At 43.1% G+C, this 26212-nt stretch overlaps 2 non-coding genes across 2 annotated transcripts; both read right to left on the reverse strand.

Moving 5' to 3' along the window:
- Positions 1–5650: 5650 nt before the first annotated feature.
- On the reverse strand, positions 5651–5757 carry LOC120266009. The gene has a single exon (XR_005537852.1). It is a non-coding gene; the product is annotated as a small nucleolar RNA R71 (small nucleolar RNA).
- Positions 5758–15111: 9354 nt separating this feature from the next.
- On the reverse strand, positions 15112–15218 carry LOC120266031. The gene has a single exon (XR_005537874.1). It is a non-coding gene; the product is annotated as a small nucleolar RNA R71 (small nucleolar RNA).
- Positions 15219–26212: the final 10994 nt, after the last annotated feature.

Genomic DNA, 26212 nt, shown 5'->3' on the forward strand with positions numbered 1-26212 from the left:
GAACTCTTGGAATGTTGAGATAGGATAAATCACACCAGAAGGGAAAGGGGACGTTCCGCTACTTCTTGACTCACCCTCTCGACCCTCTCCAACCTATCTTTGTCTAATCCTAATCAAGTGTCATTCATCCACAAGGATTACCAAGATGGATTCTCAATCCTAGTTTCACTTTAAGGGAAAATCAATACAACAAGCATTCAAAGATGGAACTCAATTAAAACATCAATTAAAGAAGCATAATAAAGGTCAATAAAACAAAATCATCCTAGGGTTTACAAGTTCAAGCATCCCACTAGGGGTTTAGCCCTCCATGGAGAAATACATAATCAACAATGAAATCAATAGTGAAAACATGCAATCTATAGATAAAAACCTCCCTTGTAGTTTCTGTATCGACGGTCTTATGGAGTCGCCTCGTCTTCTCCAAAGGTTCCCTTGTCAAGCCTAGAATACACCTCGTGAATTGATGCCAACAAAAGTTCTCCCAATAACTCTCCTCCAAAGGAGCGCGATGTCGAAGGCCGTAAACAGCTACAAAAACCTTGGCAAAGCCTCTCCAAACCCTAGCCTTGAGCGCCTCCAAAGATGTGAGAAAAATAGTGGAAAAGATGGGAAAAAGATTCTTCAAAACATCTCAAGTCATAGTATACATAGTGGGCTGGAATCGGGCATACACACGGGACGTGTGGAATTTTGACACAGACGTGTGGATTTGCAGACTTTGGTTTTTCCGCACGCTGTAAATAGTAATTGCTACAGTGAATTGCAATAATAATTGGCTACAGTAAACTGCTACACTACTTCTCCGAAATGCTCCTGAATCCACTCTTATCATCGAGGCCACATGAATGGGCACACATCCATGAGGTAGATCGCATTGCGTCTTCAATGAAATCACATTGACGAAGATCTTGTTAGTATTGCACAAGTCAGAACACGTGAGTGGGTCAGCCTTTATGCCCCTCCACTTTGCGTATTCATTTAAGCACAGTGGAGGTTGGCACACACCCACATGTATTTGAGCACAACTTGTGTCTTTAAATTTGTTCCATCCAAGAACTTCATCAAGAAATGCATCCATGATCTACTTCTGGTTCTTTTCTTCCACAATTGTCTCCACAACCCTACATGCACAAAAGAACAAATATACACACGAATAAGTGATAAAATATGAGAAAGTAATGCTCAATGAAAGAAAATAATACTTTATATTACTTATACACAAGCATTTATCAAATTCCTTTAAAAAAAATTAAATGATGAAATGAATGAAAAGAAAAACAAAGTGTTTGTTTTGTTTGTGCATTGGGGGTGGAAAGAGCTACCACCTATGAACTATGAAGCTACTCTCATAAGTCGGATACTAGTTATGCCCTAATGAGAGAAAGAGCTATCTCATAGGATGAGTGAAAGCTATTACCTCGAAATTGTGAAAGCCATCTTGGTGGACGCCTAGGAAAGGGATACCTTGGAGGATGTGTAAAGCGACTACCTTCTCTTTTTGTATATAAATTAGTCCCTCTTAATAAGAACTTTGAGGAGTACATGTTGGGTTGATTTGAGTGAGTTTACACACACTTACACAATATTGGGTTGTTGTCATTTTTTATTCAAGTTTTTAGGTAAAGCAATGATTTCTCTTATTCGGTGTTTAAATTTTCCCTTACTTTTCGACTGACTCTTTTGCACACTTTTGGTGAACCTAAGGCCAAGCACTTTCAATTTTCCTTCTTAGATGGTTGAGTGTTTTATTTTTGCTTGAAGACAAGCAAAAGCTTAAATGTGGGGGACTTTGATAAGTGCTTGTGTATAAGAATTACGAAGTATACTTTTCTTACATTAAGCATCACTTTTATCAGATTTTATGGTTCATTCGTGTGTATTTGTGTTCTTTTTGTGAATTTAGTAGATCATAGATGCAATTGTTAAGGAAATTCTTGGACCGAACAAGGATTAAGGCACAAGTTGTGCTCATAGACATGTGGTTGTGTGCCAACCTCCAAAATGCTCAAGTTAATACAAAAATTGGAGGGGCACAACAGCAGTCACACGCATATGCTCCAACTTGTGTAACATTGTTAAGAGCTCCATCAATGTGCTATAAAGCAAGACGCTATGTGTTCTACCGCATTGTTCAGAACGCGTAGAAAAAATGGAACCTAGAAATCCACACGGCCGTGTCGAAATTCCACACGCCTGTGTGGATGCCCGATTTCTGACCTATAAATACCGCTTTGAGAGTTTGATTTGGGGATCTTTTTCCTATCTTCTACCTATCTTTTGGGGAGAGCGCGTCTAGGGTTTGGAGAGGTTTTTGCTAGAATTTTGGAATGGTTCTATGGTATTCAACATCGAGTTCCTTTGAAGGAGAGCTATTGGGGGAGCTTTCGTCAACATTGATTCGGGGAGATGTACCCTAGGCTTGACAAAGGAGTCCTTGGAGAAGATGAGGTGGCTTCTCAAGACCATCGACACGGATGACAAGTGGATTATCTCTATAGATTGCTTGCACTTACTTTTCATTTCATTGTTGATTTTGTATTGCTCCATGGAGGGCTAAACCCCTAGTGGGTGCTTGACTTGTAAACCCTAGGATGATTTTGTTTCATTGACTTCTATTATATTTCCTTTAATTGATGTTTTAATTGAGTTTCAATCTTGTGAACTTGTTGATTTGATTTTCCCTTAGAGTAACATTAGGGTTAAAAAATCTATCTAGGTAAGCCATTGAATAGGTGACAACTTCATTAGAGTTACACTTAGCGAGATTGAAGAGGGTTGAGAGGATGAATCGAAAGGTAGTGGAACGTCTCCTTTCCCTTTCAACATTATTAATCCTACCTCTACTTTCCAAGAGTTATTTGTGATCATGATAGAGTGAAATGCTAAGAGGAACTCCACTAGGGCTTAGTTGCGCAAGCAACAGAGTAAAGTGTTGAGTAATCCTTAGTGCTGGGGCTTAATCTTGATTAGGGATGTTTCGTCTGAAACAAAGTGTTAGATCTATATTAGTAAATAGAGTTTATCACTTGGAGTCCCTAGAGCCTTAAGCAGTCCCACACTGTGTGATGTGTTGAGAGTATTCCTCTCCGCCGGGGCATAGTGAGAGTATCACTCTTCCTTGGGTTTAGGACCGTGTTTCTTTGAATTTCTTGTAAGTGTTTGTTTACTAAGAATACGAAGTATTCTTTTCTTATGATGAGCATTACTTTTCATCAGATTTTATCGCTAATGCATGTGTTTTTGTGTTCTTTTGCGCATATAGGATTATGGAGTGAAATGAGAAGCAAGAAGCCAAAGTAGATTGTGAATGTATTATGTTGATGGAATCTTGAAATGAACACATGAGAAGACACAATTTGTGCTTGAAGACATATGAGTGTGTGCCAACCTCCATTGTGATCAATGGATTATATAAATTGGAGGGACACAAAGGCAGTCACACTCATGTGTTCCGACTTGTGCAAAGTTAGTTCCCGTTAAATGTGCTTTTACTTGAAGAAGCGACGCAATCTACAGCATAGACGTGTACCTATTTCTGTTGCCTCGATGAAAAGTGTGAATTCGGGAGTGTTTTTTGACGAAGTACTGTAGTAGGTAATGTAGAAATTTGCTGTAGCAGTTACTGTTCACAGACCGCTGAAATTTAGATTCCTGTAAATTCACACGGGTGTGTGGACTTTCCACACGCCCTTGTGATTCCCAATTCTAGCCTTATATAAAGCCGTGATTCACTCTGATTTCAGAATCCTTATTTCCATCTTTTCTCCATCTTTTGAGAGGCTTGCGGCTAGGGTTTAGAGGGCCTTTGGCAAGGCTTTTAGAGTGGTTCTACAGCTTTGACACCACTTTTCTCTTAAAAGATAGTTATTGAGGGAGCTTTCATTGGCATCGATCCGGTGAGGTGTGCCCTAGGCTTAACAATGGAACCTTTGGAGAGGATGAGGCTACTCCACAAGATCATCGACACGAATACCGAGGGGTTTTCCTCATGGATTACATGTTTTTACTTTTGATTTTATTATTGATTGTATCTTGCTCCATAGAGAGCTAAACCCCCAACTGGGAACTTGGACTTGTAAACCCTAGGATGTTATTGTTTCATTGACCTTTTATTATATTTTCCTTAATTGATGTCTTTAATTGAGTTCCAGTCTTGAATTCTTGTTGAATGATTTCTCCCTTAGAATGACACTAAGACTGAGAATCTATCTTGGTAGCCTTTATGGATGAGTGACACCCCATGAGTGTTAGACAATGCTAGATTATAGAGGGTTGAGAGGGTGAGTCGAGAGGTAGCGGAGCATCCCCTTTACTTCCTGGTGTGATTTATCCTACCTCCATGTTCCAAGAGTTCTTTGCAGTCATATTAAAGTGAAGGGCTAAAGTATGAACTCCGCTTGGGCTTAGTTGCGCGAGCAACAGAGTGAAGCGTTGAAGTGACTTTGTCACCTGGGACTTAATTGTGACTATGGTCTTTCGCCTGGACCAAAGGGTTAGATCTATACATAGGAATAGGATTTATCACTTGGAATCCCTAGAGCTTCTTGCAACTGTACATAGTGTGAGGTGTTGAGATTGAGTGATTTCTCCACTAGGGCATAGTGTAGAGTTAGTCACGGTTGACCTTAGATTTGGAACCATATACTTTAGGATTTCCACGACTCATTAAGCAACATTTAGGAGACATAATAGTTGGCCTTACACTTGAAGCAATAAGTCTATGGGGAGCAACGTCCGAGTACCCTACTTTTTATCGATTACCTTTCCTCTCATTTTATCGTACATCTCTTTCTTATTTCTTTTCGTTCTTTTTACATAAATTTTATTCACACTATCATTGAGTCATCTTCATCATAGTTAAATAGCAATCTTGGTGTTTCTAATCACTATTCCCTGTGGATACGATATCCCACTCACTTGGGAATTTATTACTTCAACAAACCCGTGCACTTGCGGGTCACACGCAAGGGGCGTTGTCAAGATTTTGGCACCATTTCTGGGGAATAGGCTTTTTAGAGACACTTTGCACTTTGTTATTTTAGCTATTCATCGTTTATTCTATTTCACACTTTCTTACTTTATCATCATTCTAATTTGTTTTTCTTTCTTTGGTTACATGTCCAAGTTATGACCCAAGGGAACCATTCGACATTAGTTTAAGGAGATCCTGAACTTGAACGAACACTTAGAAGAAGGGGTAAAGAACCTGTAAAAGAACCGTTAAATCCAACTGAAGTAGAAGGTGAAGGATCGGATAACATGGCAGAACATAATGAGCAGAGGACACTCTCTGATTATGCCAGACCCTCAGTTTTGGGCACACAATCTAGTATTGTTCGGCCACCAATTATGGCTCGGAATTTTGAGCTAAAGCCGGCATTCATCCACATATTATAGCAGTCCAACCAGTTTAGTGGTTTGGCCGATGAGGATCCAAAAAGTCACATAGAGAATTTCTTGGAAGTGTGCGAGATGCTCAAGATCAATGGTGTTACGGATAATGCCATCAAGTTGAGAGCCTTTCCATTTTCCTTGAAGGGGAGAGTGAAGCAATGGCTACATTCATTACCTAGAGCATCGATTACTTCATGGAAGGAGATGGTAGAAGCTTTTCTTGCACGATATTTCCCTCCCGGAAAATCTGCAAAAGCTTAGGAATGAAATATCCTCCTTCATGCAAATGGAACTGGGGTCTCTATTTGAGATATGGGAAAGGTTCAAGGAGCTCATGTGAAAATGTCCTCAACATGGATTTCCCAAGCGGATGATTATTCAGACCTTTTACAATATGTTGAACCCTAGCATCAAGGCAGTTACTCGATGCAGCAGTAGGAGATACCTTAGGTAGAAAGACCCCCGGAGAAGCATGACAATTGATTGAAGAAATGGGTTTGAATAGCTACCAATGGAATGCAAGAGAGAAGAAGAAAGTTGCCGGTCTCCATGAGATTGATGTGGTTACATCGTTAGCGGCCCAAGTGGAGTCCTTAAGCAAGAAGTTAGACACTCTAACTTCTCCTGAATTGGTGGCCATGATGAATTGTAACGGATGTGGAAGAGGCCATGCTCCATCAGATTACCCTATTTCTAATGGCGGTACATCCTCGGTGGAATAAGTTGATTTTGTAGGTAATGTGATGAGGGGCCAAGGAAATCCATATAGCAATAGCTACAATCCCGGGTTGGAGGAGCCATCCGAATTTTTCTTGGAATAATCAAGGGAAACAAAACGCCACGGCACCACCGGGTTTCCAACAACAAGAACAAGCCCCGAATGACCGACTTAGAGAAAGCTTTGACATAATTCATCCAATCATCAGATACTAGATTCTAATCAATCAAAGCTACACTTCGCAACCACACCGCGTTATTGCACAATCTTGAAAATCAAGTGGGGCAAATTGCGAAGTCGTTATCGAAGATGCCATAAGGAAGCTTGCCTAGTAACACTGAAACCAATCCAAGAGAACATGTAAAGGCAATCACGTTGAGAAGTGGTCATGAGGTTGAAGGTAGGCTTCCAAGTGAGAAAACCAATGTAAAATCACCTGAGGTCGTGGAGGTTGAGGAATGAGCAAACAAGGAGAAGGAGGTAGCACCCCCACCTTACAAGCCAAGAATCCCTTATCCTTCAAGATTAAAGAATGACCAAAATAATGAGCAATACAAGAAATTCTTGGGTTTATTTAAGCAATTACTGACAACGCCCCTCGCGTATGTCCTGCAAGTGCACGGGTTTGTCGAGTAATAAAATCCCAGGTGAGTAGGTATCGTATCCACAGGGTATAGGGAGTAAAATTATTTAAATTGTTTCTTAAGCAAGTGAAGATGAATAATGATTATGTTGACAAGATGTAATGTAAACAAGAATAAAATAAGCAAGAAAGAAAAGCACAAGTAAGTGAGAGATAAGACAATCAATATAAATGGGGTACTCGGATATTGTTCCACCTAGGACAATCATTTCAAGTGCAAAACCGACTATTATGCCTCCTAACTAATACATTAATGAGTCATGGAAGTCCTTCAATACACGGCCATAAATCTAAGGTCAACCGTGACTAACTCTATACCATGTCCCGGAGAAGAAATCAAACAATCTGAACACCTCGCACTTGGATAGAATCACATGGAGTTCTAGGGATTCCAAGTTATAAACCCTCTTCCTAGATATAGACCTAACACTTTGGTCCAGGTGAGGGTGTCCCTAGTCACAATTAAGTCCTAGGTGCTAAAATCACTTCAAAGTTTCACTCTGTTGCCTCTGCAATTAAGCCCTAGAAGAAGGTCATCCCTTAGCCCATTCACTCTACTATGACCAGAAAGAACTCAAGGAATTGGACGTAGGATAAATCACATCGGAGGGGAAAGAGGACGCTCTGCTACCTCTCGACTCACTCTCTCGACCCTCTCCAATCTAGCTTTGTATAACTCTCGTGGTGTGTCACTCACTCACAAGGGTTACCAATATGAACTCTCAACCCTAGTATCACTCTAACGGAGGATTCAATCAATCAAACATTCAAGATTAGAACTCAAATAAAACATCAATTAATGAAAGCATAATAGAAGGTTTAATGAAACAAATACATCCTAGGGTTCACAAATCCAAGTGCCCACTAGGAGGTTTAGCTCTCCATGAAACTAGTTACAATCAACAATGAAATTGAATGTAAAAACAAGGAATACATAGAAAACCCCCTCGATAGTCATGACGATGGTCTTGTGGAGAAGCCTCGTCTCATCCAAAGGTCCCCTTGTCCGGCCTAGGACGCACCTCGCCGAATAGGTGCCGATGAAAGCTCTCCCAATAACCTTCTTCCAAGTGGAGCGCGATGTCGAAGCCGAAAAACCTCTCCAAAATCCCTGCCAATACCTCTCAAAATCCTAGCCGCAGCCCCCTCTCAAGTTTGGGAAAGAATGGAGAAAAGAATGCTGAAATCAGGGCTGAATCGCGGCTTAAATAGGGATGGAATCGGGCATCCACACGCCCCTGTGGAATTTCCACATGGGCGTGGATAATTTCCACACGCCCATGTCGATTCTCTGGAATTATCTTTTTCGATCGGCTGTGAACAATACCTGCTACAATAATTTATTGCAGTACCCTACTACAGTTCTAGCCCGAAACACTCTCGAATCCATGTTTTCATCGAGATAACGTCAACAAGCACACATTTACGTCGTAGATCGCTTTCCTTTTTTCAATAACCGGCCTCATTGGTGAAGATCTTGCTATCAATACACAAGCCGGGATACTCAAACGTGACTGCCTTTGTGCCCCTCCAAACCATTGTGCTAGCTTAAATACATGGAGGTTGGCACACATTCTCGTATCTTGAACCCGACTTATGTCTTCGCATTTGACCCTTCTCAAGATTTGCTCAAAATAGTGTGTTCACGATGTACATTGGTTTTTTTCTTTAACATTCGGCTTCACAACCCTATATGCATGAAAATAACATAAATGCATAAGTATTAGAGATAACATCTGATAAAAGTAATGCTCTTCATAAGAAAAGAAAACTTCGCATTCTTATCACACAAGCACTTATCAAACTCCCCACACTTAGGCTTTTGCTTCTCCTCAAGCAAAAATTAAAACAATGAAGAATAGATAAAGGAAATATTAGAAGTGCTTGGCCTTAGGTTCACCAAAGCATACAAAGAGAGTATTCTACAAGTAAGGGAAATTTCAACATTAAATACAAAAAATCAATGCTCTAGCTAAAAACTTTAATCAAAAAGGACAAAAAACCCGAAATTGTGTAAGTGTGTGTGCAAACTCACTCAAGTCTACCCAAAGTATACTCCTCAAAGTTCTAAGTATAAAGGACTTATTTATCTACACAAAGTAACACAAATTAAAAGGTAGTCACATTCGAGTATCCCTGCTTGTGCATAGATAGCAAGATCTTCACTAATGAAAGCCGGTTATTGAAAGAGCAAAGCGATTTATGATGTAAACGTGCACCTGTTGACGTTAGCTCGATGAAAACGTGGATTCAAGAGTGTTTCGGGCCATTACTACAGTAGAGTATTGTAGTAAATACTGTAGCAAGGTATTGTAGCAGGACCTGTTCACAACCGGCCGAAAAATAGAAATCCAGATAATCCACACGGGCATGTGAAAATTATCCACGCCCGTGCAGAAATTCCACAGGCCCATGTGGCAGATCCATGGGGCGTGTGGATGCCTGATTCCAGCCATATTTATGCCGTGATTCAGCACCCAATTTAGCATTCTTTTCTCCATTCTTTCCCAACTTTGAGAGGGGGTTGCGGCTAGGGTTTTGAGAGGTATTGCCAGTGTTTTTTGAGAGGTTTTTCGGCTTCAACATCACACTCTACTTAGAAGAAGGTTATTAGGAGAGCTTTCGTAGGCACCGTTCCGGCAAGGTGTGTCCTAGGCCGAACAAAGGGACCTTTGGAGGAGACGAGGCTTCTCCACAAGACCATCGTCACGACTATCAAGGGGGTTTTCTATGGATTACTTGTTTTTACATTCGATTTCATTGTTGATTGTAACTAGATCCATGGAGAGCTAAACACCTTTGTGGATACTTGGATTTGTGAACCCTAGGATGTATTTATTTTCATTAAACCTTCTATTACGCTTTCATTAATTGATGATTTTATTTGAGTTCCAATCTTGAATGCTTGATTGATTGAATCCTCCCTTAGAGTGTTACTTGGGTTGAGAGTTGATATTGTTAACCTTTGTGAGTGAGTGACACACCACAAGAGTTAGACAAAGCTAGATTGGAGAGGGTCTAGAGGGTGAGTCGAGAGGTAGCGGAGCGTCCCCTTTCCCCTCAGATGTGATTTATCTTACCTCCAATTCCTTGAGTTCTTTGCGGTCATAGTAGAGTGAATGGGACTAGGGGATGACCTTTGACATGAGCTCCCGTTGCGTGTAAACCGCAAGTACACGGATGTCGAAGTAATAAAATACCCGGTGAGTCGGGTAGTCGAATCCACAGGAAACAGGGCTACTAGTACTAACTTCTTCTCTACTTTCTAGCCTAATGATTAATGGAAAGGTGTGGTCATCTAATGTGCAAAGAAATGAATACCGGAGATGAATATGTCAAGGGTGAAATTGAGGGAGAATCTCAATTAATAAAGATGAGGTATCCAGGCAATGCTCTCCATAGGATCTAACATGAAGTTCAAGATTTGCTAAATGCTTCTAAGCCGAGTCTAATGAGTCGAGGTAATCCAAGAACTACCAGCCCTTGCCTCCAAGCTACCAGTACTAGTCCCCGGTGGAGAAATCGCTTAATCTCAACACCTCACACCCCATATGACTGCAATACGCTCTAGGGACACCTAAGAGTGAAACTAATTCCTAAAGATAGATCCAACCCTAATTACCGGCGAAGGATCCCTAACCCCTACAAGGTCCCGGCGGAGAAATCTCTCCATCTCACGCCTCACACCAAATATGGTTGCATAGAGTCTAGGGAATACGGAGATAGGAAAATCTCAATCGAAAGAGAAAGGGGACGCTCCACTATCTCATGACTCACCCTCTCAATCCTCTTTAACCTTGAAGTTCTAACTCTAATGGAGACCTCTCTCTCATCAAAGTAACAAATCATGCATATACAATCAACCATAAGGATCAATAAAACATGCAAGCAATGGGAACACAAGATTAAAACTCAAATCAACTCGGATTAACTAGAAACATAAAGCAAATCAATACAAAATAATAGATCCTAGGGTTCACATGCCCAAGTACCTACTAGGGTTTAGCCCTCCATGGGGGAAGTTATAATACAATGATTAATACAATGAAAAGCAACAAAAACCATAGAGAAAACCCCCCTTGAATTCGTGATGATTGGCCTTGGTGGGTAGTTCAATGTCTTGAAGGATTCCTCTTCGAAGCTAGGTCACCGGTGGCTTCCCAAGTGCTATGACAACTAAGGAAACTATCAAAGTTGGTGAATAACACCCTCCAAATCATCAAAGACCTCCTCTCCAAACCCTAGCCGTCTCACCAATCAAGAGCCGCACAAAAGATGTCAAAGAATAGGGCAAATGGCCTATTTATAGCCAAAAACTATGCCTTACGCATGCCCCCATACGCCCATGTGGATTTTCCACGCGCCCACTTGGGCTGCAAGAATTTCCACGCGTGTGTATGAACAGTACTTTTGCTACAATACTTTTCACAAAACGCCGTCCAAACACTCTTCTCTTGAGGCCATACGTCTGGGCACACATCCATGTGATAGGCTATAAGACTTTTCTTCATCGACGCATCTTTGAAAGGTCTTGCAATCTTCATAAAGAGAAGGAACATGAAGATGTGGCTGCCTTTGTACCCTTCCAACTAGTGAATTGACTTGAATCTTCTTGGAAGTTGGCACACATCTCCATGTTAATGAACTCCTCTCGTGTCTTGGTCCTTTAATTGAACAAGAACTCCCAACATTGTGTCTTTATAGCCTATCTTTGCTTCCTTTTTACTCTTCAAGGCATTCACAACCTATATGCATAAAAGAACACCAAATACACAATATGAGACATAAAACATGGTAAAAATGATGCTCAATGCATGTAAAACATATATAAAAATATGCCTACTCAAGCACTTATCAACCTTCTGGTGGGGCTTAGTTGTAGAGGCAACCGAGTGAAGCGTTGAAGTGATTTTAGCACCTATGGCTTAATTGTGACTAGGGACCTCTCACCTGGACCAAAGGGTTAGGTCTATATATAGGAAGAGGGTTTATCACTTGGAATCCCTAGAACTCCATGCAATTCTATCCGAGTGCGAAGTGTTGAGATTGTTCGATTTCTCCTCTGGGACATGGTATAGAGTTAGTCAAGGTTAACCTTAGATTTGGGACCGTGTATTAAAGGATTTCCACGACTCATTAATGCATTAGTTAGGAGGCATAATAGTCAGTTTTTCACATGAAACGATTGTCCTAGGCGGAATAATATCCGAGTACCCCATTTATATCGATTTATCTATCACTTACTTGTGTGTTTCTTTCTTACTTCTTTTATTCTTGTTTACATTACATCTTGTCAACACAATCATTATTCATCTTCACATGGTTAAGAAACAATTTAATTATTTTTACTCCCTACTCCTTGTGGATACGATACCCACTCACCTGGGATTATATTAATCGACAAACCCGTGCACTTGCCGGACATACGCAAGGGGCGTTGTCAGGGGCTTATGGATGCCCGATTCCAGCCCTATTTAAGCCACGATTCAGCCCCTATATCAGCATTCCTTTCTCCATCTTTTCCCCAACTTTCAAGAGAGTGGCGGTTAGGGTTTTGAGAGATTTTGGCAAGGCTTTTGGAGTGGTTCTCTGGCTTCGACACCGCGCTCCACTAGGAAGAAGGTTATTGGGGGAGCTTTCGTCGTCACTGATTCGGCGAGATTTGCCCTAGGCTAGACAAGGGGACTTTTGGAGGAGACGGGGCCACTCCACAAGACCATTCGACTACTTAGGGGGTTTTTCTATGGATTACTTGTTTTTACATTCAATTTCATTGTTGATTGTAACTAGCTCCATGGAGAGCTGAACCCTTAGTGGGTACTTGGATGTGTGAACCCTAGGATGCTATTGTTTCTTTAAACCTTTTATTATGCTTTCTGATAAGTGCTTGTGCGATATGAATGCGAAGCGTTCATTCCTTATGTTGAGTATTACTTTTCTCAGGTTTTTACATTAATATATGTGTTTTTATGTTACTTTTACGCAGGTAGGGCTGTGAGGCCGAGTATGAAGGAAATAGGCCAATGTGAATCATAATGCACTTATTTTGGAGGAGATCTTGCTAAAATTCAAATGCGAAGACATAGGACAGGTGTGAGATGCTAGAGTGTGTGCCAACCTCCTCGCATTCGAGTGAGCACATCCATTTGGAGGGGCACAAAGGCAGTAACACTCAAGCATTCTGTTTTATGCATACAAGAACAGGAGCTCCACCAACATATATATCATTGAAGAAGTAAGTGATTCACAACGTGAACGTGTGCCCGTTTGAGTTACCCCGATGAAAGTATGAAATTGGGAAGTTATTCAGGTCAAAGACTATAGCAGAGCACTATAGAAACACTGTAGAAAGTACTGTAGCAGCACTGTTCATAACCGGCCGAGAAACCGGAGAAACAGAGAATCCACACGGGCGTGTGGAAATTATCCACGCCCGTGTGGAAATTCCGCACGGGCGTGTGTATCGTCCACGCCTGTGGAGTTGCCCGATTCCATCCCTATTTAAAGCCGATTCAGCCCCGATTTTGGTATTCTTTTCTCCATCTTTTCCCCAACTTGTGAGAGGGCGTCGGCTAGGGTTTCGAGGGGTATTGGCTAAGGTTTTGAAGGAATCCTTGGACGACGAGTAGAGGACTTTCCACAAGACCATCGACACGACCATCGAGGGGGTTTCTTTATGGATTCATTGCTTTTACATTCGATTTCTTTGATTGTACTTAGCTCCATGGAGAGCTAAACCCCTAGTGGGTACTTGGGTGATTGTGAACCCTAGGTTGTATTCGCTTCATTGAACTTCTTTATTATGCTTTCAATAAATTGATATTTATTGTGAGTTCCAACCTTGAATGCTTGATTGTATGAACATCTCCCCTAGAGTGACACTAGGGTTGAGAGTTCTTGTTGGTAACCTTGTGAGTGAGTGACACACCACGAGCTGCTAGACAAAAGCTAGGTTGGAGAGGGTTGAGAGGATGAGTCGAGGGGCACAGGAGCATCCCCCTTCCTCCGACGTGATAGATTCTACCTCCGTTCCTCGAGTTCTTTGCAGCCATAATAGAGTGAATGGTCTAAGGGATGAACCTCCGCTGGGGCCTAGTTGCGCATGCAATGGAGTGAAGCGTTGAGATGATCTTAGTATCTAGGGCTTAATTGTGGCTAGGGACCTTCCGCCTGGACCAAAGGTTTAGGTCTAAATCTAGGAAGAGATTTATCACTTGGAATCCCTAGAGCTCATTGCAACTCTATGCGAGTGCAAGGTGTTGAGATTGTTCGATTTCTCCTCCGGGACATGTATAGAGTTAGTCATAGTTGACCTTAGATTTGGGACTATGTATGTAAGGATTTCCACGACTCACCAATGCATTGATTAGGAAGCATAATAGAGAGTTGTTGCACTTGAAGCGACTATCCTAGGTGAAGCATCATCGGAGTACCCCATCTTTATCGATTGCCTTGCCTCCTCCTTACTTTTGCTCTCTTACTTGTTGCTTTTAATTTCTGAGAATTGAATCATTACAACACTTATCATTGTTGATACTCCACATAGCTAAGAATCGAATTAAGTGTCTTTACTCCATACTCCCTGTGGATTCGACCCCGCTCACCCGGGATTATTACTTCGACAAAACCTGCACTTATGGATATACGCAAAGGGGACCTTGTCAAGTTTTTTTGGCGCCATTGTCGGGAAGCTAGGCGTTTAGAGATACTTTGCACTTTGTTTTTCTTAGCTATTTCACCACACGCCTAATTCATATCTTCTTATTCTATCATCGTTCGATTTTTCTTTTTTCTTTATTTTTTTGGTGCAGCTCCAGTGTTATGACCCGAGGGAATCCATCAATATTGATTAAAGGAGACCCCGAGCTTGAACGTACACTTTCGAAGGAAAGGGAAAGAACTCGTATACCCTAACGACTCTAATCCAAATGATTTGGAAGTAGAAGGATCCGAAAACATGGCGTAACAAAATGAGCAACAATGAATACTATCTCGATTATGCTGCACCTTCAGATGTTGGGGACACAATCGAGTATTGTCGCCTCCCAATTACTGACTCAAAACTTCGAGCTAAAGCCAGCATTCATCCATATGTCTGCAGCGAGTCCCGCACAATTCAATAGTTTGGCCGATGAGGATCCAAACAGATCACATAGAGAGCTTCCTCGAGGTGTGTGACATGCTGAAGATAAATAGTGTGACGGATGATGCCATCAAATTGAGAGCCTTCCCATTTTCCTTAAAGGGGAAAGCGAAACAATGACTACACTCATTACCTAGAGCATCAATCACTACATGAGAGGAGATGGTAGAAGCTTTTCTAGCCCGTTATTTCCCTCCCGGAAAATTAGCAAAGCTTAGGAATGAGATCTCATCTTTTATGTAGCTGGAATTGGAGTCTCTATTTGAGACATGGGAAAGGTTCAAGGAACTCCTGCGAAAGTGTCCGCAACACGGATTCCCGGAGTGGATGATTGTTCAAACCTTCTACAATGGTTTGAACCCGAGTACAAGGCAACTCTTGGATGCGGCGGCAGGAGGTACCTTAGGTAGCAAAACCCCCGACGAAGCACGTCAATTAATTGAAGAAATGGGGTTAAATAGCTACCAGTGGATCTCTAGGAAGAAGAAAAAGGTGGCCGGTCTCCATGAAATTGATGCGGTAACTTCATTGGCGGCCCAAGTGGAGAGTTTGAGTAAGAAGCTAGATCTTATAGCTTTGAATAGAGTTGCGGCCGTGACTAATTGCACCGGTTATGGTGGAGGACATGCTCCCTCCGATTGCCCAATCGTCATAGGTGATATTTCTTCAGTTGAGAATGTTGACTTTGTAGGTAATGGCATGAGACCTCAAGGGAATCCATACAGCAACACCTACAATTCAGGTTGAAAGAATCACCCCAACTTTTCATTGAGTAATCAAGGACTACAAAAGACCATGGGGCCATCAGGGTTCCAACAACAACAACAAGCCCCTCAAGTGGAAAACAGAATTTCAGGCTTGGAAACCCGAATGACAGATTTGGAGAAGCAATTGGCTAGATTTGTTCAATCGGCAAATACAAGGTTTGAATCAGTCGAGGCTACACTTCAATATCACACCACCTCCTTGCACAATCTTGAAAATCAAGTGGGGCAAATTACGAAATCTCTTTCCGAAAGGCCACATGGAAGTTTACCAAGCAACACGGAAACTAACCCTAGAGAACATATGAAGGCGATCACTTTGAGAAGTGGTCATGAGGTTTAAGGGAGGCTTCTGAGTGAGATACCGAAAGAACACGCACCCGAGGTTATAGAGGTTGAGGAGGGAGCAAACAAAGAGAAAGAGGTGGCACCCTAACCTTTCAAGCCAAGAATCCCTTATCCCTCTAGATTGAAGAATGACCAAGGGGATGAACAGTATAAGAAGTTCCTGAGTTTGTTCAAGCAACTCCATATCAACATTCCTTTTGTTGAGGCTTTGGCTCAAATGCCTAAGTATACGAAGTTCCTGAAAGACCTATTGACCAACAAGAGGAAATTGGAGGAGAGTGCTTCAGTGGTACTTGATGCTTCATGCTCGGCGGTGTTGCAAAAGAACATGCTGAACAAGAAGAAGAACCCGGGAAGCTTCATTATTCCGTGTAACATCGGCAACTTAGGTGAGGAAATGGTATTGGCGGATTCAGGGGCAAGCATCAACGTCATGCCATATACTTTCTTTCAAAAGCTAGGCTTGGGTGAGCCTAGGACTACTCGGATGACTTTACAATTGGCGGACCGAACGGTACGACATCCGAGAGGCATCATTGAAGACGTGCTTGTCAAGGTGGTCAAGTACATTTTTCCGGTTGACTTTGTAGTGCTAGATGTCGATGAGGATGCAGATGTACCCTTGATACTTGGGAGACTTTTCTTTATGGACTTCCAAAGCATTGATTGACATGGACTGGGCGAGAGCTTACATTGAGAGTCGGAGACGATAAGCTCACTTATCGCCTTCTGCAAGCCATGCGGCATTCTCTCAATTTTGATGACACTTTGTATTTTTCTATACACTCACCGATGAGATTGTTGATGAATATATACAGGAAATGTTCAACCCGGATCCGTATGAAGGTTTGTTCGACCAAGAAGAGAGCAATGAAGAAGTAATGATGCTTGGTTCGAATGGAGAGGAAACATTTAACCCGGGGATCTTGATGAATGTGCTCCGCAAAATGAAGAGGGCTAGGAGACGCCACCGAAAACGCCCTAAGACTGTTGGAGACGTACATGAGCCAAGGAAGTTGGACGAATGATTGCTAGGTGGTCCAAAGCCCGATAGTACACCCTCTATCCTCAAGAGACTTTGCTCATCATGCTTTCAAGTTATGGGTAAGAGGGCAACCTTCATTCATAAACCCCCGTGTGGTAAGAAAGATACGTCAATCTTAGTGACGTTAAATAGGTGCTTCTTGGGAGGCAACCCAAGTGTTTACTGTTTTCGTACATTTTAGTTTAGTTTGTTTGCATGAAAAAAATTGTTAGGTGTTGGTGTTTCAATTGTTGAGTGCTTGTGCTGCGATTTTATTGTGGGTTTTTAAAAGAATTCATTATGTGTTTTTGTTGCGAATTGGCGTAAGTTTGGTCGTTTGAGTTCTATTTCGTGTTTTTTTATCTCGAAAAATTTTTGCATAATAGAGGCACGCTCCGAGTGTGTAGACATGTTCGAGACTCAGTTCTCACAGAGCCTACAGATTTTTTTCAAAGTCATCCGGAGAAAACACACGGCCGGTGGAATTTCCGCACGCCCTGTGGATGTGTACTCGTGAACTCATCCAAAGAGGTCACAGGGCGCGCGGCCGCCCTATGGACGCGACCATGACGACCGGGCGCACGCCTGCGGTAATTTCCACACGGGCGTGTGCCTTCCCCGCGAGCTGGGCAGATTTTCGAGAACACACAGTGGGGCGTGACTCGCCTGTCAGGTGACCTTAGGAACCATACACGGGCGTGGGTATTTCCGCGACGCCCTGCAAAACTCCGCAGCTGCTCCCTCCATCCTCGAGAAAACACAGAGCAAGTGGCCGCCTCGTCGAATTGGGCTCATGGGAATGTCCACGTCTGGTGGGGAAATTTCCGCATCGAGCGGTGGAAGACTTGGATATCTTCTCGGATGTCCAGTAGCTGGAAGGCAGAGCGTGCGTCTGCGCCCTCTTGGTCGGGCGCACATGCGTGGGTAATTTCCACACGCCCGTGGGGATACACAGAATTCCAAGAGACGCGATTTTCTCCTTAAAAACCTTGTGGATCCGTCTCATTCTTCATCTCCGCCCGATGTAAAAACGGTTCCCGATCATCTTCTCCGACACTTCATCGTTGTTTTGGAGTGAATTTTTCTTCAGATATCTTACCGAATTTCAAAAGTTTTCATATTCATTTCTTCGGTAATCTTTCTATCCTCTTTTCTTCCCCAATTATGGTTTTTCACGGATTAAATACTTTTAAATGCGAATTTTCATGCATGATGGATGTGAGTAAGCATTTAGAAGTGGTTTTAAATTGAATTGTTAAGATTTGTTGTGCACCCGCAAGGGAGGTTCACGCTCGCAAAGCCACACGAAAGGGGTAATTTCCATGCCCGTGGGAATTCTCGCATTATATTACTCGAGATTTTTGACTCGCTTTTCGCCTTTTGCACTCCGTATATAGCACCCCGAGCGTAAGAATAAACGGGTTAAGCTCCCGCACTCACCCTCACCCGAGCCGATACATGTGGAATTCTCGAACCCCGAGCATCGTGCCCGCTCTCGAGAGACTTTCTCAAAGACTCAAAGTTTTGGTCGACTTGCTTCATCGGATGTACAAGTGCTCGACATATTCAGCAGTGTGACGAAGTAATTAATGAGATTGATGAGATGCGGCAATGGGAAGTCGGAGGAGGTTGCCGACAATTAGTGAACCGACCTACACGCACACTTACGCCAGCAGGTTTTGGCATCCTTTAAGTTTTGATTGTCGCATGGGAGAGTTGACACTACGTAGGCGATTACAGCTTTCGGCATTCGGACATCCATTCTCCATGAGCGCCACCGAAGCTTTCGATTTGACGGGCCTGCATTTGATGTCGCTTATACAGTACTGTGAGTATGGCCGACTCACCAAAGAGATTTTTCCGTGTCAGCCTACTCCATATCATGGCATAGTGGATTTTTAGGTGACCGTGGGGAGTACGAACCGGGATTATCGAAGGCCTCTAGTTTGTCCCTGGTTCTGCACATGTATAATGCGTGACACGCAGTCATCAAGAGGTCCGTGATGTCGAGCAGATAGCACATGCACCGCTTGACCGCACTAGATCTCGCTTTATACTCCATGGCTCGCAATGTACCACTTCACTTAGGGCATTCTAGCGTATGTCTTTGTAGTACCAGTGGTCATTCAACGCAGAGTGGGTCTACTATTTGTAGGCACTTTATATCACCTGCACTCATTCTCGGGAATGGGTCTGGGGTGACGCCCACGCAGCCGAGAAGACAGCTATGTGCCCACCTCCTCAGTGCTCGATACGACTCATGATGAGGGGCTGGCACTGGAGGTTTGGGCTAAGGGTTTATATTCCTCACTACACCCACCACCGAGACCACCAGAGCGAAGGAGATATCGCAGGGGTGCTCCAGCGCACTCTCCATCTCCTGTAGCACCGGGTACCTAGCCAACGACCGTATTGAGAGGCCGAGACCGATGTTGAGAGATCTTGATCGAGATAGCCGAGCTCCGGCTTTTAAGTCGGCTCAAGACACATATCTTATAGTCCGATCTCGATCCTTCGAGATCTCCCGAGACCTGCATCCTCGGCCCAAAGACTCTCCATCCCTCGACCCCCAAGACCGAGGACCCACTATATACTTCCCACTTGAGCAAAGCAGCAGCTAAGTGGAGCCCGAGACGATTCACCGCCACTTGACCTTTCTTTACTTTCATGCATTTTACTTTCTTATTTTCTTGTTTTTAGACTCTGTTCACTCGTAGCGATTTTCCTTCTCGAGTTTAAGTTATTTTGCATTATCGAAGTTGTACTCATTGCTTCATCTATTATACACTCGAGTTATTTTTATTTTTCTTGAGCTTCACCGAACCTCCTCGTATGCGCAGTATGGTCTTGTCTTCCCGGAAATTGAGATCTTAGTCATGGGCACGGCTCAAGGTGTTTCTGGCACTTGGACTGTGTGAGCTTCATAACCCGCTGAAACACTACTCCCATGGAATTTGCTTCATTAAACACAACACTAGGAGTCGTGAGTATTGCTTTGATTGCTTCCTCCCACATCTATTTTTGAATGATATATTCTAAGTGAGTTTGCATGAGTACATCGAGGACAATGTACAACTTAAAATGTGGGGAGTTTCATAGTGCACACATCTTTTTCTATTTTTCTTGATTGCTATATGCTCACATAGCCAATGGCTGTGTTCACCTTAGTTGCAATGTTTGTATTCTTAAGTCTAGGAGAATTGTTACATTGAATGTTTCATGCTCTACTTGCTTGAATTTTTAGGAATTTTGTGCCTGATTTACACTTAGTGCACCACTCACTCTTTGAACTCCTATTGGAAAACTCATGTTTGATGTTAAAGGGACTAGTTAGGTTTACTTTTGCTAAATTAGGAAAAATGAAAAATAAGAAACAAAAATAGTTTTTGTTTATTTGTATTTGTTGGGTGGAGAGCTATCACCTATGAAGGTATGAAGCTACCTCCACGTCTATTTAAAGCTCGATTAAGTCCTCGATTTTGGTATTCTTTTCTCCAACTTTTCCCCAACTTAAGTAGAGGGCGCCTGCTAAGACTTTCGAGGGTATTAGCTAAGGTTTTGGAGAGGTTCTACGGCTCGACATCGGATTCCATTAGGAAGAATGTGTTGGTAGGAGCTGATCGAGGCTGTATCCTATACCCGACGCAAGGAATCCTTGGACAACTAGCAGAGGACTTTCCACAAGACCATCGTACCTACCATCGAGGGTTTCTTTTATGGATTCATTGCTTTACATTCGATTTCTTTTGATTGTACTTAGCTCCATGGAGAGCTAAAACCCCTAGTGGGTACTTGGGGATTGTGAACCCCTAGGTTGTATTCGCTCTCATTGAACTTTGTATTATGCTTTCACTAAATTGATGTTTATTGTGAGTTCCAACCTTGAATGCTTGATTGTATGAACATTCCCCTAGAGTGACACATAGGTGGGAGAGTTCTTGTTGGTAACCTTGTGAGGAGTGACACACCACGAGCCGCTAGGACAAAAGCTAGGGTTGAGAGGGTTGAGAGGGGTGAGTCGAGAGGCATGTGGAGTGTCCCCTTTCCCTCCGACGTGATAGATTCTACCTCCATTCCTCGAGTTCTTCGCGGCGCTACACAGAAAGTGAACCTGTCTAAGGGATAAAACCTCGCAGGGGCCTAGCTGCTGCGTGCAAATGGAGTGAAGCGCTGAGATTATCTGTAGTCTCTAGTGTGGCCCACCAAGTGCTAGGACGCACGGGATCGAAAAGGGCTAGGGTCACTAAATTCCAGGAAGCGACGTAATCACTTGGATTCCTAGAGCCTCACTCGCAACTCTACGCGAGCGGTGCTGAGGATTGCTCGATTTCTCTCCGGGACATGTATAGAAGTTAGCACAGTTGACCTTAGATCTGGGGGACTATGCATGTAAGGATTTCCTATGACTCACCAATGCATTGATTAGGAAGGCGTATTAATAGAGAGTTGTTGCACCTGCAGTCGACTATCCTGGAGACGAAGCATCATCCGAGCATCCCATCTTTATCGATTGTGGCTCTTCCTCCTCCTTACTTTTGCTCTCTTACTTGTTTCTTTTAAATTCTGGCGAGAACTGAACCATTACCACACTTTATCATTTTTAATACTCTATATAGCTAAGAATCGACTCAAGTGTCTTTTACTCCTACTCCGTGGTTTCGACCCCACTCCACCCGGATTATTACTTCTGACAAACCTGCATGTGCATCTTTACGTGGATGATGTACAAGGGGACCTTGGTCACTTCCTTTATTAATGCTAATTGAGTTCCACTCTGAATGCTCGTTGAATGATGCCTCCTTTAGAGTGACACTAGGGTTGAGGAGTCTATAATGCAACCTTTATGGATGGATGACACGCCATGAGGGTTGATAAAGCTAGACTGGAGAGGCAAGAGCAGGATGAGTCAAGCAGGCAGCGAGCCGCCCCTTTCTCCTTCGATTTGACTTTGATCTCTACCTCCACGCTCTCCAAGAGTTCTTGCGTGGTCTTAGTAGAGCGAATGTGCTAAGGGATGACCTCCGCTGGCTTAGCTTGCAAAGGCAACAGATTGAAGCGTTGAAGTGATTTTAGCACCTACGGCTTCATTGTGACTAGAGACTTTCCTTCACGTGACTCAAAAAGGATTAGGTCTACACATAGGGAATAGGGTTTATCACTGGAATCTCTTACAGTGGCTGTCGCAATTGTACACACCGTCAGGAGGTGTTGAGATTAATCGATACACCGACTTGCACAATCTCAACCCTTAGTGTCACTCTAAGGATGTATTCATACAATCAATGCATTCAAGATTGAAACCCAATAAAACACTGAATTAATGGAAGCATAATAAAAGGTTCAAAGAAACAATTACATCCTAGGGTTCACAATCCAAGTACACACTAGGGTTTAGTCATCTAATGGAGCTAATTACAATCAATGGAAATCGAACGAAACACAAAAGTTAATCCATAGAAAACCGCCTTGATGGTCGTGGACGTACGGTCTCAGTGAGAGTCCTCTACTCAAGCCTATGGGTCCCTTTGTCCGGCATAGGATACACCTCGCCGGATCGGTGCCGACGAAAGCTCTCCTCCCACTAACCTTCTTCCAAATGGGAGCACGATGTCAGAGCCATAGGAATCTCTCCCAATCCAAAGCCAATAGCCGCCTCACCCCAGCTGCAGCCCTCTCTCAAGTTTGGGGAAAAGATGGATAAAAAGAATCAAATCGGTCCTGAAATTGGCTTAAATAGGGTCGAATCGAATTCAGGCTTCCATGTGAATATTTCACATGGTCCGCGTGGACTATCGCGACGAGCGCAGTGTAATTTGGCCACTCGCAGTGGCTTCTTCTAGATAACTCTTTCTGCACTGCCGCGAATAGTACTGCACATAAAGCGGTCTTGCTATGGGTGTTCGCGCATGACAGTGTCTGCAGAAACACTCCCAAACCCATGCTTTTATCGAGGTAACGTAAATAGTTACACGTTTACGTCGTAGATAGCTTTGGTTCTTTAATCAAACGGCCGCTGGTGGAGAGATCTTGTTACACATGCACAAGTCGGAAATACTTAGAATACGACCGCCTGTGCTCCAAATCATTGCGGATATAGCCTGAATACAAGGAGGTTGGGCACACATTCTAGCATCTTGAACTCCGACTTCTATGTCTTCAAGCGCTTTGAACCTTCCTCAAAATGTCCTCCCAAATGGTGCACTCACGATCTACATTGGCTTCTTTCTATAAGATCTCGCCTCACAACCTCCTATACGCTTGAGAGAGAAAGTAACATAAACACACACATATTAAGCATTAGTAAAACCCGATAAAAGTAACGCAATAAGTAAGAAAAGAACACTTCATATTTTTATCACACAAGAACTTACCAAACTCACACTTAAGCTACCTCCCTGCACAAAAATTAAAAACATTGTATGCATAGATGAAGGAAATATTGGAAGTGCTTGGCCTTAGGTTCACCAAAGCATGCAAAGAGAGCATTCTACAAATAAGGAGATTTCAACACTAAATACGCATCAATGCTCTAACTCACTTGAATCAGGGACAACAAACACGAATCATGTAAGTGTGTGAACTCACTCAAGTCAACCCAAAGTATACTCTCAAAGTTCTACATATATGGGACTTATTTATTTACAAAAGGTAACATTCAAAAAGGGTAGTAGTTTGGCACACATCCTCCACAGGCTAGCCCTTTCCAAAGCTACGGCTTAAGGTGGCTTTCACTTCTCGAGGTGGTAGCTTCTACACATCCCATGGGAAAACTCTTTCTCTCTCATTAGGCACAACTAGTATCCGACTTAAGTGAGAGTAGCTTCCATACATCATAGGTGGTAAGCTCTCTTTCCACCTGCAACGTGCACAATAAAACTATTTTGTTCTTTCTTTTCATTTCTTTCCATCTACAAATAACAAAAAGAAATAAACTAATAATTAGACCTCCTTTAAAATCGAACAAGGAGTTTCCAAAAAGAGTTTCAAAGAGTGAGTAGTGCAACAAGTGTCAATTTGGCAAAAATTCCTACAAATTTAAGCAAAAACTAGAGCATGAAGACATTCAATGTTAAAAATTCTCCTCCTAAACCCAAGAACACAATCATTGCAACTATAGGTGAATGTACCCATTGGCATATGAGCATGCACATAACAATCAAGAACACTACTATAAAAGAGATGTGTGCACTAAGGAAACTCCCTCCTCCCACCACACACTCTGTTAAAGCATCAACGTCCCCAATGTACACACATGGAAAGCTCACCCATGATGGTATATAAATCAAGAATAAATGTTGGAGAAGGCCTCGAAATAATACTCCCCCGACTCCCAGTGCTGCATTTGATGGAGCCTAATCTCATCAGTGAGTGGTGTTCCAACAGGTTGTGAAGCACGATTTCCACGAGTGGCGTCGAGCACTCGGCCATGTCTATGACACAAGTTCTCAATTCCCACAATGATAAGACCATATGCACGATGCTCGAGGGGTCTGGAAGCGAAGCCAATAAAACACAACTCGAGTATATAAAGGATAGAGAAATGAATACAACTCGAGACAATAAATGAAAATATAAACTCCTAAGGAAAGTCCTTTCTCGAGTATACAATTCCAATAAAGTAGTAGAAATGATGAAATCAAGTGTCGGTGCCAAGGCCGCTCTTATGCGTCACCGATGCGTGCTAGGGTCAAAAGGCGCCGTGGAGGTGGTGATGATGATGGCCGGAGGGTCCCTCAAACCGCAAGACAAATGAAGAGTGAGACGCTTCAACTCTAGAATCTATTGTAGTGTGTCAAAACGCGTGCTATGAACTCTTCTTGTACTGCGGCAGATCGAACCTCAGAATCTTTTGCTCGGACGCTGACCCCCTGTCCGTGATCACACACACATTAGCATTCCTCAAGCTCTCTCGCAAAGCGACTCATGTGCCCGAGATGGTGAAAATATGCATACCGTGGGTCCTCCTCGCCACCGGAGGTGTATCGATCATCTGCGTGCGGGCGTGAGGCTCAAGAACAGGCCGCAAAGTCTCGGCGATCATAACCCCCTCCTCTCGCTATCTTTTGGAGCTAGCAGAACCAAGGCATAAACACCGTCCGAACCTTGCGGACCACACCCATCAACCCTCACTCGCCTCTAGGCTCTGAGTGTATACTGGGCTCTCTCACCGTGAATCGCGCCTACCAAGAGACCCAGAAGGCCCAAAACTAATCTCGTAATGTAGCATGGAGAAGATCGGCCCAATCTGCATATCTAGCCTCGATGTCGGATGTACCATGATGATATGCCCAGATGAATCAAGAGATGCGCAACGAACCAACGAATACAGTACAGAGCTCCGGCCGGCTCAGACTATCTGCCATATCACCACGTGCCATTCACCGACCGCACTGTATTATCATGTAACATTTCGGGTATGTAGGTCGTGGGTAAGGCACGCGCGCGATGACACCCCGGCTCATACTAACACCGACTACACACTGCCCTATAGGCCTCTCGCGTCAAAGCCCGTGGTCATCTCGTTGTCAAATTCAGGACTACTCCTCGTGCTGCCTGTGAATCGGCCTCCCTCATATAAGACAAGCCGAACTGAAAATGGAGTAATGCTCATGCTATGGTGATGTCCAAATGCTCTGAACTGAATGGCATCCAAACCGGCCAAACTCCTCACAAGATCTATCGAACCTGAAATGACGATAAGACCTCAAGCCGTAAGCCTTGCATGATCGGTCGCTCTCTAGTCGAAGCACACTGCCTACCCTCCCACTAAAACGAGATCACTTCGACCCTATCCGGTGAACTCATCTCCCCGCTGTAAATCTCTCAATATGCTCAAGTTAGCGTTAAGGAATCGAGTCTCGTCTGAAACGAAGTCTCTGATAAATGCTCAAATGCTCATGTTGGGAATAGCAAATCTCATGCCCCTCGACTCGTGGAGATGACTAACACGGACGCTTTCTCGACTCTGTTTAGACCAATGTGCCATAAGTTATAAGATTTGAAAGAAAATCGATTAAACCAGCTTAATTAAGCAATACTCGCAGAATTCACACGCCGTGGGATTTCCACACGCCCGTGTGATCCACGGGGCGGAAAACGCATCGACCACGCCCCTCAAAAATCCAAAAATACACCGTTAGATCGCTTCTAACTTCGCTCTAAACATGCATAATCA

The sequence above is a fragment of the Dioscorea cayenensis genome, chromosome 7 (genome assembly GCF_009730915.1).
Source record: "Dioscorea cayenensis subsp. rotundata cultivar TDr96_F1 chromosome 7, TDr96_F1_v2_PseudoChromosome.rev07_lg8_w22 25.fasta, whole genome shotgun sequence".
NCBI lineage: Eukaryota > Viridiplantae > Streptophyta > Magnoliopsida > Dioscoreales > Dioscoreaceae > Dioscorea > Dioscorea cayenensis.